This window comes from Eurosta solidaginis, chromosome 1, assembly GCF_040869045.1.
Source record: "Eurosta solidaginis isolate ZX-2024a chromosome 1, ASM4086904v1, whole genome shotgun sequence".
NCBI classification, from domain to species: domain Eukaryota; kingdom Metazoa; phylum Arthropoda; class Insecta; order Diptera; family Tephritidae; genus Eurosta; species Eurosta solidaginis.
The window spans coordinates 112257175-112270221 of NC_090319.1; positions in this window are offsets into that span (position 1 = coordinate 112257175).

The window sequence follows — 13047 nt, forward strand, 5'->3', positions numbered from 1 at the left end:
CGATATGGGTATCAAATGAAAGGTGTTAATGAGTATTTTAAAAGGGAGTGGGCCTTAATTCTATAGGCGGACGGCTTTTCGAGATATCGCTATAAAGGTGGACCAGGGGTGACTCTAGAATTTGTTTGTACGATATGGGTATCAAATGAAAGGCGTTAATGGGTATTTTAAAAGGGAGTGGGCCTTAGCTCTATACGTGGACGCCTTTTCGGGATATCGTTATAAAGGTGGACCAGGGGTGACTCTAGAATGCGTTTGTACAATATGGGTGTCAAACGAAAGTTGTTAATGAGTGTTTTAAAAGGGAGTGGGCCTTAGTTCTATGGGTGGACGCCTTTTCGAGATATCGCCATAAAGGTGGACCAGGGGTGGCTCTAGAATTTGTTTGTACGATATGGGTATCAAATGAAAGGTGTTAATGAGTATTTTAAAAGGGAGTGGGCCTTAGTTCTTGGGTGGACGCCTTTTCGAGATATCTCCATAAAGGTGGAACAGGGGTGACTCTAGAATTTGTTTGTACGATATGGGTATCAAATGAAAGGTGTTAATGAGTATTTTAAAAGGGAGTGGGCCTTAGTTTTATAGGTGGACGCCTTTTCGAGATATCGCCATAAAGGTGGACCAGGGATGACTCTAGAATGCGTTTATACGATATGGGTATCAAATGAAAGGTGCTAATGAGTGTTTTAAAAGGGAGTGGACCTTAGTTCTATGGGTGGACGGCTTTTCGAAATATCGATATAAAGGTGGACCAGGGGTGACTCTAGAATTTGTTTGTACGATATGGGTATCAAATGAAAGGTGTTAATGAGTATTTTAAAAGGGAGTGGGCCTTAGTTCTATAGGTGAACGCCTTTTCGAGATATCGCCATAAAGGTGGACCAGCGGTAACTTTAGAATTTGTTTACGATATGGGTATCAAATGAAAGGTTTTAATGAGTATTTTAAAAGGGAGTGGGCCTTAGCTCTATACGTGGACGCCTTTTCGGGATATCGTTATAAAGGTGGACCAGGGGTGACTCTAGAATGCGTTTGTACAATATGGGTGTCAAACGAAAGTTGTTAATGAGTGTTTTAAAAGGGAGTGGGCCTTAGTTCTATGGCTGGCCGCCTTTTCGATATATCGCCATAAAGGGGGACCAGGGGTGACTCTATAATGTGTTTTTACAATATGGGTGTCAAATTAAAGGTATTAATAAGAATTTTAAAAGGGAGTTGTGGTAGTTGTATATGTGAATGCGTTTTCGAGATTTCGACCAAAATGTGGACCAGGGTGACCCAGAACATCATCTGTCGGGTACCGCTAATTTATTTATATATGTAATACCACGAACATTATTCCTGCCATGATTCCAAGGGCTTTCGATTTCGCCCTGTAGAACTTTTTCATTTTCTTCTACTTAATATGGTAGGCGTCACACCCATTTTACAAAGTTTTTTTCTAAAGTTATATTTTGCGTCAATAAACCAATGCAATTACCATGTTTCATCCCTTTTTTCGTATTTGGTATAGAATTATGGCATTTTTTTCATTTTTCGTATTTTTCGAAATCGAAAAAGTGGGCGTGGTCATAGTCGGATTTCGGCCATTTTTATACGAATACAAAGTGTGTTCAGATAATTAAGTGAACTGCGTTTAGTAAAAATATATCGATTTTTGCTCAAGTTATCGTGTTATCGGCCGAGCAGAAGGACAGAAGATCTACTGTGTATAAAAACTGGGCGTGGCTTGAACCGATTTCGCCCTTTTTCACAGAAAACAGTTATCGTCCTAAATTCTAAGCGCCTACCAAATTTCACAAGGATTGGTAAATATTTGTTCGACTTATGGCATTAAATGTATCCTAGACAAATCAAATGAAAAAGGGCGGAGCCACGCCCATTTTGTAATTTTCTTTTGTTTTTGTATTTTGTTGCACCATATCATTACTGGAGTTGAATGTTGACATAATTTACTTATATACTGTAAAGATATTAAATTTTTTGTAAAAATTTCTCTTTAAAAAAAATTTTTTTTAAAGTTGGCGTGGTCATTCTCCGATTTTGCTAATTATTATTAAGCATACATATAGTAATACAAGTAACGTTCCTGCCAAATTTTATCTTCAACGAGTGCCAAATTACAGCTTGCAAAACTTCTAAATTACCTTCTTTTAAAAGTGGCGGTGCCACGCCCATTGTCCAAAATTTTACTTATTTTCTATTCTGCGTCATAACGTCAACCCATCTACCAAGTTTCATCGCTTTACCCGTCCTTGGTAATGAATTACCGCAGTTTTTCTGTTTTTCGATATCGAAAAAGTGGGTGTGGTTATAGTCCGATATCGTTCATTTTAAATAGCGATCTGACATGAGTGCCCAGGAACCTACATACCAAATTTCGTGAAGATACCTCAAAATTTACTCAAGTTATCGTGTTAACGGACGGACGGACGGACGAACGGACGGACATGGCTCAATCAAATTTTTTTTCGATACTGATGATTTTGATATATGGAAGTCTATATCTATCTCGATTCCTTTATACCTGTACAACTAACCGTTATCCAAGCAAAGTTAATATACTCTGTGAGCTCTGCTCAACTGAGTAAAATCATCAGTACCGAAAAAAAATTTGATTGAGCCATGTCCGTCCGTCCGTTAACACGATAACTTGAGTAAATTTTGAGGTATCTTGACGAAATTTGGTATGTAGGTTCCTGGGCACTCATCGCAGATCGGACTATAACCACGCCCACTTTTTCGATATCGAAAATTTCGAAAAATCGATAAATTGCGATAATTCATTACCAAAGATGGATAAAGCGATGAAACTTGGTAGGTGGGTTGAACTTATGACGAAGAATAGAAAATAAGTAAAATTTTGGACAATGGGCGTGGCACCGCCCACTTTTAAAAGAAGGTAATTTAGAAGTTTTGCAAGCTGTAATTTGGCAGTCGTTGAAGATATCATGATGAAATTTGGCAGGAACGTTACCTGTATTACTATATGTATGCTTAAAAAAATTAGCAAAATAGGAGAACGACCACGCCCGCTTTAAAAAAAAATTGTTTTAAAGTGAAATTTTTACAAAAAATTTAATATCTTTACAGTATATAAGTAAATTAAGTCAACATTCAACTCCAGTAATGATATGGTGCAACAAAATACAAAAACAAAAGAAAATTTCAAAATGGGCGTGGCTCCGCCCTTTTTCATTTGATTTGTCTAGGATACATTTAATGCCGTAAGTCGAAATTTGGTAGGCGCTTAGAATTTAGGACGATAACTGTTTTCTGTGAAAAAGGGCGAAATCGGTTGAAGCCACTCCCAGTTTTTATACACAGTAGATCTTCTGTCCTTCCGCTCGGCCGTTAACACGATAACTTCAGCAAAAATCGATATATCTTTACTAAACTCAGTTCACATAATTATCTGAACACACTTTGTATTGGTATAAAAAATGGCCGAAATCCGACTATGACCACGCCCACTTTTTCGAAATGAAAAAAAAAATGCCATAATTCTATACCAAACACGAAAAAAGGGATGAAGCATGGTAATTTCATTGGTTTATTAACGCAAAATATAACTTTAGAAAAAACTTTGTAAAATGGGTGTGACACCTACCATTATTAAGTAGAAGAAAATGAAAGTTCTGCAGGGCGAAATCGAAAGCCCTTGGAATCATGACAGGAATACTGTTCGTGGTATTACATATATAAATAAATTAGCGGTACCCGACAGATGATGTTGTGGGTCACCCTGGTCCACATTTTGGTCGAAATCTCGAAAACGCTTTCACATATACAACTACCACCACTCCCTTTCAAAATTGTTATTAATACCTTTAATTTGACACCCATATTGTACAAACACATTATAGAGTCACCACTGGTCTACCTTTATGGCGATATATCGAAAAGGCGTCCACCTATAGAACTAAGGCCCATTCCCTTTTAAAATACTCATTATCACCTTTCGTTTGATACTCATAATGTACAAACGCATTCTAGAGTCACCCCTGGTCCACCTTTATATCGATATTTCGAAAAGGCGTCCACCCATAGAACTAAGGCCCACTCCCTTTTAAAATACTCATTAACACCTTTCATTTGATACCCATATCGTACAAACAAATTCTAGAGTCACCCCTGGTCCACCTTTATGGCAATATCTCGAAAAGGCGTCCACCCATAGAACTGAGGCCCAATCCCTTTTAAAACACTCATTAACACCTTTCGTTTGACTCCCATATTTTACAAACGCATTCTAGAGTCACCCCTGGTCCACCTTTATAACGATATCCCGAAAAGGCGTCCACCTATAGAGCTAAGACCCACTCCCTTTTAAAATACTCATTAACACCTTTCATTTGATACCCATATCGTACAAACAAATTCTAGAGTCACCCCTGGTCCACCTTTATATCGATATTTCGAAAAGGCGTCCACCCATAGAACTAAGGCCCACTTCCTTTTAAAATACTCATTAACACCTTTCATTTGATACCCATATCGTACAAACAAATTCTAGAGTCACCCCTGGTCCACCTTTATGGCGATATTTCGAAAAGGCGTCCACCCATAGAACTAAGGCGGACGCCCTTTTAAAATATTATTAACACCTTTCATTTGATACCCATATCGTACAAACAACACATTCCAGGGTTACCCTAGGTTCATTTTCCTACATGGTGATTTTCCCTTATTTTGCCTCCATAGCTCTCAACTGAGTATGTAATGTTCGGTTACACCCGAACTTAGCCTTCCTTACTTGTTTACTATGATTCTTTTGCCTTTTGCTGCGCTGATGTTGATAGCTCTGTATGCCATTATTCGTATTTGATGATGATTGTTTGCTTTTTCCACTGCATGATGTTGCACATTTTGGTGATTATTTGTAGTTGTTGTTGTTCATAAACCAGCAATTGTAGTTTAAGGTTTTGTGCTTATTATTGCTGTCATTGCAATGGAGGCTGCTCACTTAACAATGACAATTGTTGGGCTGATTATTTTGGCTTGATAACGAGCACCTTCAACAAAAAGAAAACATTATTTTGTTGTACTTCTTCAGAATCGCGTTTTTAAAATTTGTTCTTACTTTTTTTCTTAATGTGCGCTTCTGTTGTACATGAAGCATTTTGTTGATTCAAAGTTGGCAAGTCATGATGTGATTCAGTCGTCATCAATTTGAATCCTTTGTGCACTATCCAACAGAATCCTCTGTGAGCGTAAAGCTATATTTTGCTCCCGATTTGCGCGCTTTTCAAATTAAGGCTTTAGAAATGCTTAGTAGGTATGTTTTCACTTGGATTGTGTGTATAAAAATAACAACACCATGTTGCGAAGAAGTGCAAACAAGCAACGATTTGTAAGTTGAAGATTTCTTGAATGAATACCACAGGTTTATTTCAACGTCATAGTGTTGACAGTAAACACTGCTATTCGCTTTGGTCGGGACATTTTAGATTGAACATGCTTTAGCGAAAGCAATGACCATTGGAAAATTAAATATATATACATATGTACATATATTCATATAAATCGCATTCGTTAAAAGTCGCATACCTCTCGAGTCATAATTTGATATTTATTCAATTCATTATACCTTTCATGAAAATGAAATGGTATATTAATTTCGTCACGAAACCGAAAATTGTAAGTCCTTAAAGGAAAATAGATAGACCCACCATTAAGTATACCGAAATAATCAGGTTGAAGAGCTGAGTTGATTTAGCCATGTCCGTCTGTCCGTCTGTCCGTCTGTCTGTTTGTACTAGTCCCTCAATTTTTGAGATATCTTGATAAAATTTGGTGAGCAGGTGTATTTGGGTGTCCGATTAGACATTTGTCGGAACCGACCGGATCGGACCACTATAGCATATATCCTCCATACAACCGATTTTTCAGAAAAAGAGGATTTTTGTAATATCTTACCCAATTTAACAGATTGAAGCTTCAAACTTCACCATATACTTTCGTATATTGCGCATATTGTTGCCTGAAAAAATTTATGAGATCGGTCGTATATATAGTATATATCCCCCACAACCGATTGTTCAGATAAGGAACTTTTCGTAATTACTGCCCTATTTTAAGAGTTAGAGGCTTCAGATTTCAGCGAATTCTTACGTATATAGCATATATTGTTGTCTGAAAAAATCATAAAGATCGGTGGTATATATAGTATATATATGGTGGTATATATAGTATATATATATAGTATACATATATATATTTTCGCAAATTTTAGCCCCATTTTAACAGCTAGAAGCTTCAAATTTCACCGAATATTTACTTATATAGCATATATTGTTGTCTAAAAAAATCATAGAGATCGGTTGTATATATAGTATATATCTCATACAACTGATTGTTCAGATAAGAAACTTTTCGCAATTTCTACCCCATTTTAACAGCTATAAGCTTCAAATTTCACCGATTGGTTACGTATATAGCATATATTGTTGTCTGAAAAAATCATAGAGATCGGTTGTATATATAGTATATATCTCATACAACCGATTGTTCAGATAAGAAACTTTTCGCAATTTCTACCCCATTTTAACAGCTAGAAGCTTCAAATTTCATCAACTGCTTACGTGTATAGCATATATTGATGTCTGAAAAAATCATTGAGATCGGTGGTATACATAGTATATATCTCATACAACCGATTGTTCAGATAAGAAACTTTGCGCAATTTCTGCCCCGTTTTAACAGTTAGAAGCTTCAAATTTCACAAAATGCTTTCGTATATAGCATATATTGTTGTCTGAAAAAATCATAGAGATCGGTGGTATATATATTATATACTTCATATAAACTGTCATATTGACCCCTTTTTTACGGCTAGAAGCTTCAAGATTCATTAAATTTCATCAAATAGTTACGTTTACGTCATATATTTTTGAAATACGTGATTCGTAGCCATAGTTTTTACATGCAGACCACAAAAAACGTGAAGCTTTGCATCCTCACACAGATTACCTACCTATTTTTATACCTTTCATGAAAATGAAATGGTATATTAATTTCGTCACGAAACCGAAAATTGTAAGTCCTTAAGGGAAAATAGATAGACCCACCACTAAGTATACCGAAATAATCAGGTTGAAGAGCTGAGTTGATTTAGCCATGTCCGTCTGTCCGTCTGTCCGTCTGTCTGTTTGTATGCAAACTAGTCCCTCAATTTTTGAGATATCTTGATAAAATTTGGTGAGCAGGTGTATTTGGGTGTCCGATTAGACATTTGTCGGAACCGACCGGATCGGACCACTATAGCATATATCCTCCATACAACCGATTTTTCAGAAAAAGAGGATTTTTGTAATATCTTACCCAATTTAACAGATTGAAGCTTCAAACTTCACCATATACTTTCGTATATTGCACATATTGTTGCCTGAAAAAATTTATGAGATCGGTCGTATATATAGTATATATCCCCCACAACCGATTGTTCAGATAAGGAACTTTTCGTAATTACTGCCCTATTTTAAGAGTTAGAGGCTTCAGATTTCAGCGAATGCTTACGTATATAGCATATATTGTTGTCTGAAAAAATCATAAAGATCGGTGGTATATATAGTATATATATGGTGGTATATATAGTATATATATATAGTATACATATATATATTTTCGCAAATTTTAGCCCCATTTTAACAGCTAGAAGCTTCAAATTTCACCGAATGTTTACTTATATAGCATATATTGTTGTCTGAAAAAATCATAGAGATCGGTTGTATATATAGTATATATCTCATACAACCGATTGTTCAGATAAGAAACTTTTCGCAATTTCTACCCCATTTTAACAGCTATAAACTTCAAATTTCACCGATTGGTTACGTATATAGCATATATTGTTGTCTGAAAAAATCATAGAGATCGGTTGTATATATAGTATATATCTCATACAACCGATTGTTCAGATAAGAAACTTTTCGCAATTTCTACCCCATTTTAACAGCTATAAGCTTCAAATTTCACTGATGGCTTACGTATATAGCATATATTGTTGTCTGAAAAAATCATAGAGATCGGTTGTATATATAGTATATATCTCATACAACCGATTGTTCAGATAAGAAACTTTTCGCAATTTCTACCCCATTTTAACAGCTAGAAGCTTCAAATTTCATCAACTGCTTACGTGTATAGCATATATTGATGTCTGAAAAAATCATTGAGATCGGTGGTATACATAGTATATATCTCATACAACCGATTGTTCAGATAAGAAACTTTGCGCAATTTCTGCCCCGTTTTAACAGTTAGAAGCTTCAAATTTCACAAAATGCTTTCGTATATAGCATATATTGTTGTCTGAAAAAATCATAGAGATCGGTGGTATATATATTATATACTTCATATAAACTGTCATATTGACCCCTTTTTTACGGCTAGAAGCTTCAAGATTCATCAAATTTCATCAAATAGTTACGTTTACGTCATATATTTTTGAAATACGTGATTCGTAGCCATAGGTTTTACATGCAGACCACAAAAAACGTGAAGCTTTGCATCCTCACACAGATTACCTACCTATTTTTATACCTTTCATGAAAATGAAATGGTATATTAATTTCGTCACGAAACCGAAAATTGTAAGTCCTTAAAGGAAAATAGATAGACCCACCATTAAGTATACCGAAATAATCAGGTCGAAGAGCTGAGTTGATTTAGCCATGTCCGTCTGTCCGTCTGTCCGTCTGTCCGTCTGTCTGTTTGTATGCAAACTAGTCCCTCAATTTTTGAGATATCTTGATAAAATTTGGTGAGCAGATGTATTTGGGTGTCCGATTAGACATTTGTCGGAACCGACCGGATTGGACCACTATAGCATATATCCTCCATACAACCGATTTGTCAGAAAAAGAGGATTTTTGTAATATCTTACCCAATTTAACAGATTGAAGCTTCAAACTTCACCATATACTTTCGTATATTGCACATATTGTTGCCTGAAAAAATTAATGAGATCGGTCGTATATATAGTATATATCCCCCACAACCGATTGTTCAGATAAGGAACTTTTCGTAATTACTGCCCTATTTTAAGAGTTAGAGGCTTCAGATTTCAGCGAATGCTTACGTATATAGCATATATTGTTGTCTGAAAAAATCATAAAGATCGGTGGTATATATAGTATATATATGGTGGTATATATAGTATATATATATAGTATACATATATATATTTTCGCAAATTTTAGCCCCATTTTAACAGCTAGAAGCTTCAAATTTCACCGAATATTTACTTATATAGCATATATTGTTGTCTAAAAAAATCATAGAGATCGGTTGTATATATAGTATATATCTCATACAACCGATTGTTCAGATAAGAAACTTTTCGCAATTTCTACCCCATTTTAACAGCTATAAGCTTCAAATTTCACCGATTGGTTACGTATATAGCATATATTGTTGTCTGAAAAAATCATAGAGATCGGTTGTATATATAGTATATATCTCATACAACCGATTGTTCAGATAAGAAACTTTTCGCAATTTCTACCCCATTTTAACAGCTATAAGCTTCAAATTTCACTGATTGCTTACGTATATAGCATATATTGTTGTCTGAAAAAATCATAGAGATCGGTTGTATATATAGTATATATCTCATACAACCGATTGTTCAGATAAGAAACTTTTCGCAATTTCTACCCCATTTTAACAGCTAGAAGCTTCAAATTTCATCAACTGCTTACGTGTATAGCATATATTGATGTCTGAAAAAATCATTGAGATCGGTGGTATACATAGTATATATCTCATACAACCGATTGTTCAGATAAGAAACTTTGCGCAATTTCTGCCCCGTTTTAACAGTTAGAAGCTTCAAATTTCACAAAATGCTTTCGTATATAGCATATATTGTTGTCTGAAAAAATCATAGAGATCGGTGGTATATATATTATATACTTCATATAAACTGTCATATTGACCCCTTTTTTACGGCTAGAAGCTTCAAGATTCATCAAATTTCATCAAATAGTTACGTTTACGTCATATATTTTTGAAATACGTGATTCGTAGCCATAGTTTTTACATGCAGACCACAAAAAACGTGAAGCTTTGCATCCTCACACAGATTACCTACCTATTTTTATACCTTTCATGAAAATGAAATGGTATATTAATTTCGTCACGAAACCGAAAATTGTAAGTCCTTAAAGGAAAATAGATAGACCCACCATTAAGTATACCGAAATAATCAGGTTGAAGAGCTGAGTTGATTTAGCCATGTCCGTCTGTCCGTCTGTCCGTCTGTCCGTCTGTCTGTTTGTATGCAAACTAGTCCCTCAATTTTTGAGATATCTTGATAAAATTTGGTGAGCAGGTGTATTTGGGTGTCCGATTAGACATTTGTCGGAACCGACCGGATCGGACCACTATAGCATATATCCTCCATACAACCGATTTTTCAGAAAAAGAGGATTTTTGTAATATCTTACCCAATTTAACAGATTGAAGCTTCAAACTTCACCATATACTTTCGTATATTGCACATATTGTTGCCTGAAAAAATTTATGAGATCGGTCGTATATATAGTATATATCCCCCACAACCGATTGTTCAGATAAGGAACTTTTCGTAATTACTGCCCTATTTTAAGAGTTAGAGGCTTCAGATTTCAGCGAATGCTTACGTATATAGCATATATTGTTGTCTGAAAAAATCATAAAGATCGGTGGTATATATAGTATATATATGGTGGTATATATAGTATATATATATAGTATACATATATATATTTTCGCAAATTTTAGCCCCATTTTAACAGCTAGAAGCTTCAAATTTCACCGAATATTTACTTATATAGCATATATTGTTGTCTGAAAAAATCATAGAGATCGGTTGTATATATAGTATATATCTCATACAACCGATTGTTCAGATAAGAAACTTTTCGCAATTTCTACCCCATTTTAACAGCTATAAACTTCAAATTTCACCGATTGGTTACGTATATAGCATATATTGTTGTCTGAAAAAATCATAGAGATCGGTTGTATATATAGTATATATCTCATACAACCGATTGTTCAGATAAGAAACTTTTCGCAATTTCTACCCCATTTTAACAGCTATAAGCTTCAAATTTCACTGATTGCTTACGTATATAGCATATATTGTTGTCTGAAAAAATCATAGAGATCGGTTGTATATATAGTATATATCTCATACAACCGATTGTTCAGATAAGAAACTTTTCGCAATTTCTACCCCATTTTAACAGCTAGAAGCTTCAAATTTCATCAACTGCTTACGTGTATAGCATATATTGATGTCTGAAAAAATCATTGAGATCGGTGGTATACATAGTATATATCTCATACAACCGATTGTTCAGATAAGAAACTTTGCGCAATTTCTGCCCCGTTTTAACAGTTAGAAGCTTCAAATTTCACAAAATGCTTTCGTATATAGCATATATTGTTGTCTGAAAAAATCATAGAGATCGGTGGTATATATATTATATACTTCATATAAACTGTCATATTGACCCCTTTTTTACGGCTAGAAGCTTCAAGATTCATCAAATTTCATCAAATAGTTACGTTTACGTCATATATTTTTGAAATACGTGATTCGTAGCCATAGTTTTTACATGCAGACCACAAAAAACGTGAAGCTTTGCATCCTCACACAGATTACCTACCTATTTTTATACCTTTCATGAAAATGAAATGGTATATTAATTTCGTCACGAAACCGAAAATTGTAAGTCCTTAAAGGAAAATAGATAGACCCACCATTAAGTATACCGAAATAATCAGGTTGAAGAGCTGAGTTGATTTAGCCATGTCCGTCTGTCCGTCTGTCTGTTTGTATGCAAACTAGTCCCTCAATTTTTGAGATATCTTGATAAAATTTGGTGAGCAGGTGTATTTGGGTGTCCGATTAGACATTTGTCGGAACCGACCGGATTGGACCACTATAGCATATATCCTCCATACAACCGATTTGTCAGAAAAAGAGGATTTTTGTAATATCTTACCCAATTTAACAGATTGAAGCTTCAAACTTCACCATATACTTTCGTATATTGCACATATTGTTGCCTGAAAAAATTAATGAGATCGGTCGTATATATAGTATATATCCCCCACAACCGATTGTTCAGATAAGGAACTTTTCGTAATTACTGCCCTATTTTAAGAGTTAGAGGCTTCAGATTTCAGCGAATGCTTACGTATATAGCATATATTGTTGTCTGAAAAAATCCTAAAGATCGGTGGTATATATAGTATATATATGGTGGTATATATAGTATATATATATAGTATACATATATATATTTTCGCAAATTTTAGCCCCATTTTAACAGCTAGAAGCTTCAAATTTCACCGAATATTTACTTATGTAGCATATATTGTTGTCTGAAAAAATCATAGAGATCGGTTGTATATATAGTATATATCTCATACAACCGATTGTTCAGATAAGAAACTTTTCGCAATTTCTACCCCATTTTAACAGCTATAAGCTTCAAATTTCACCGATTGGTTACGTATATAGCATATATTGTTGTCTGAAAAAATCATAGAGATCGGTTGTATATATAGTATATATCTCATACAACCGATTGTTCAGATAAGAAACTTTTCGCAATTTCTACCCCATTTTAACAGCTATAAGCTTCAAATTTCACTGATTGCTTACGTATATAGCATATATTGTTGTCTGAAAAAATCATAGAGATCGGTTGTATATATAGTATATATCTCATACAACCGATTGTTCAGATAAGAAACTTTTCGCAATTTCTACCCCATTTTAACAGCTAGAAGCTTCAAATTTCATCAACTGCTTACGTGTATAGCATATATTGATGTCTGAAAAAATCATTGAGATCGGTTGTATATATAGTATATATCTCATACAACCGATTGTTCAGATAAGAAACTTTTCGCAATTTCTACCCCATTTTAACAGCTATAAGCTTCAAATTTCACTGATTGCTTACGTATATAGCATATATTGTTGTCTGAAAAAATCATAGAGATCGGTTGTATATATAGTATATATCTCATACAACCGATTGT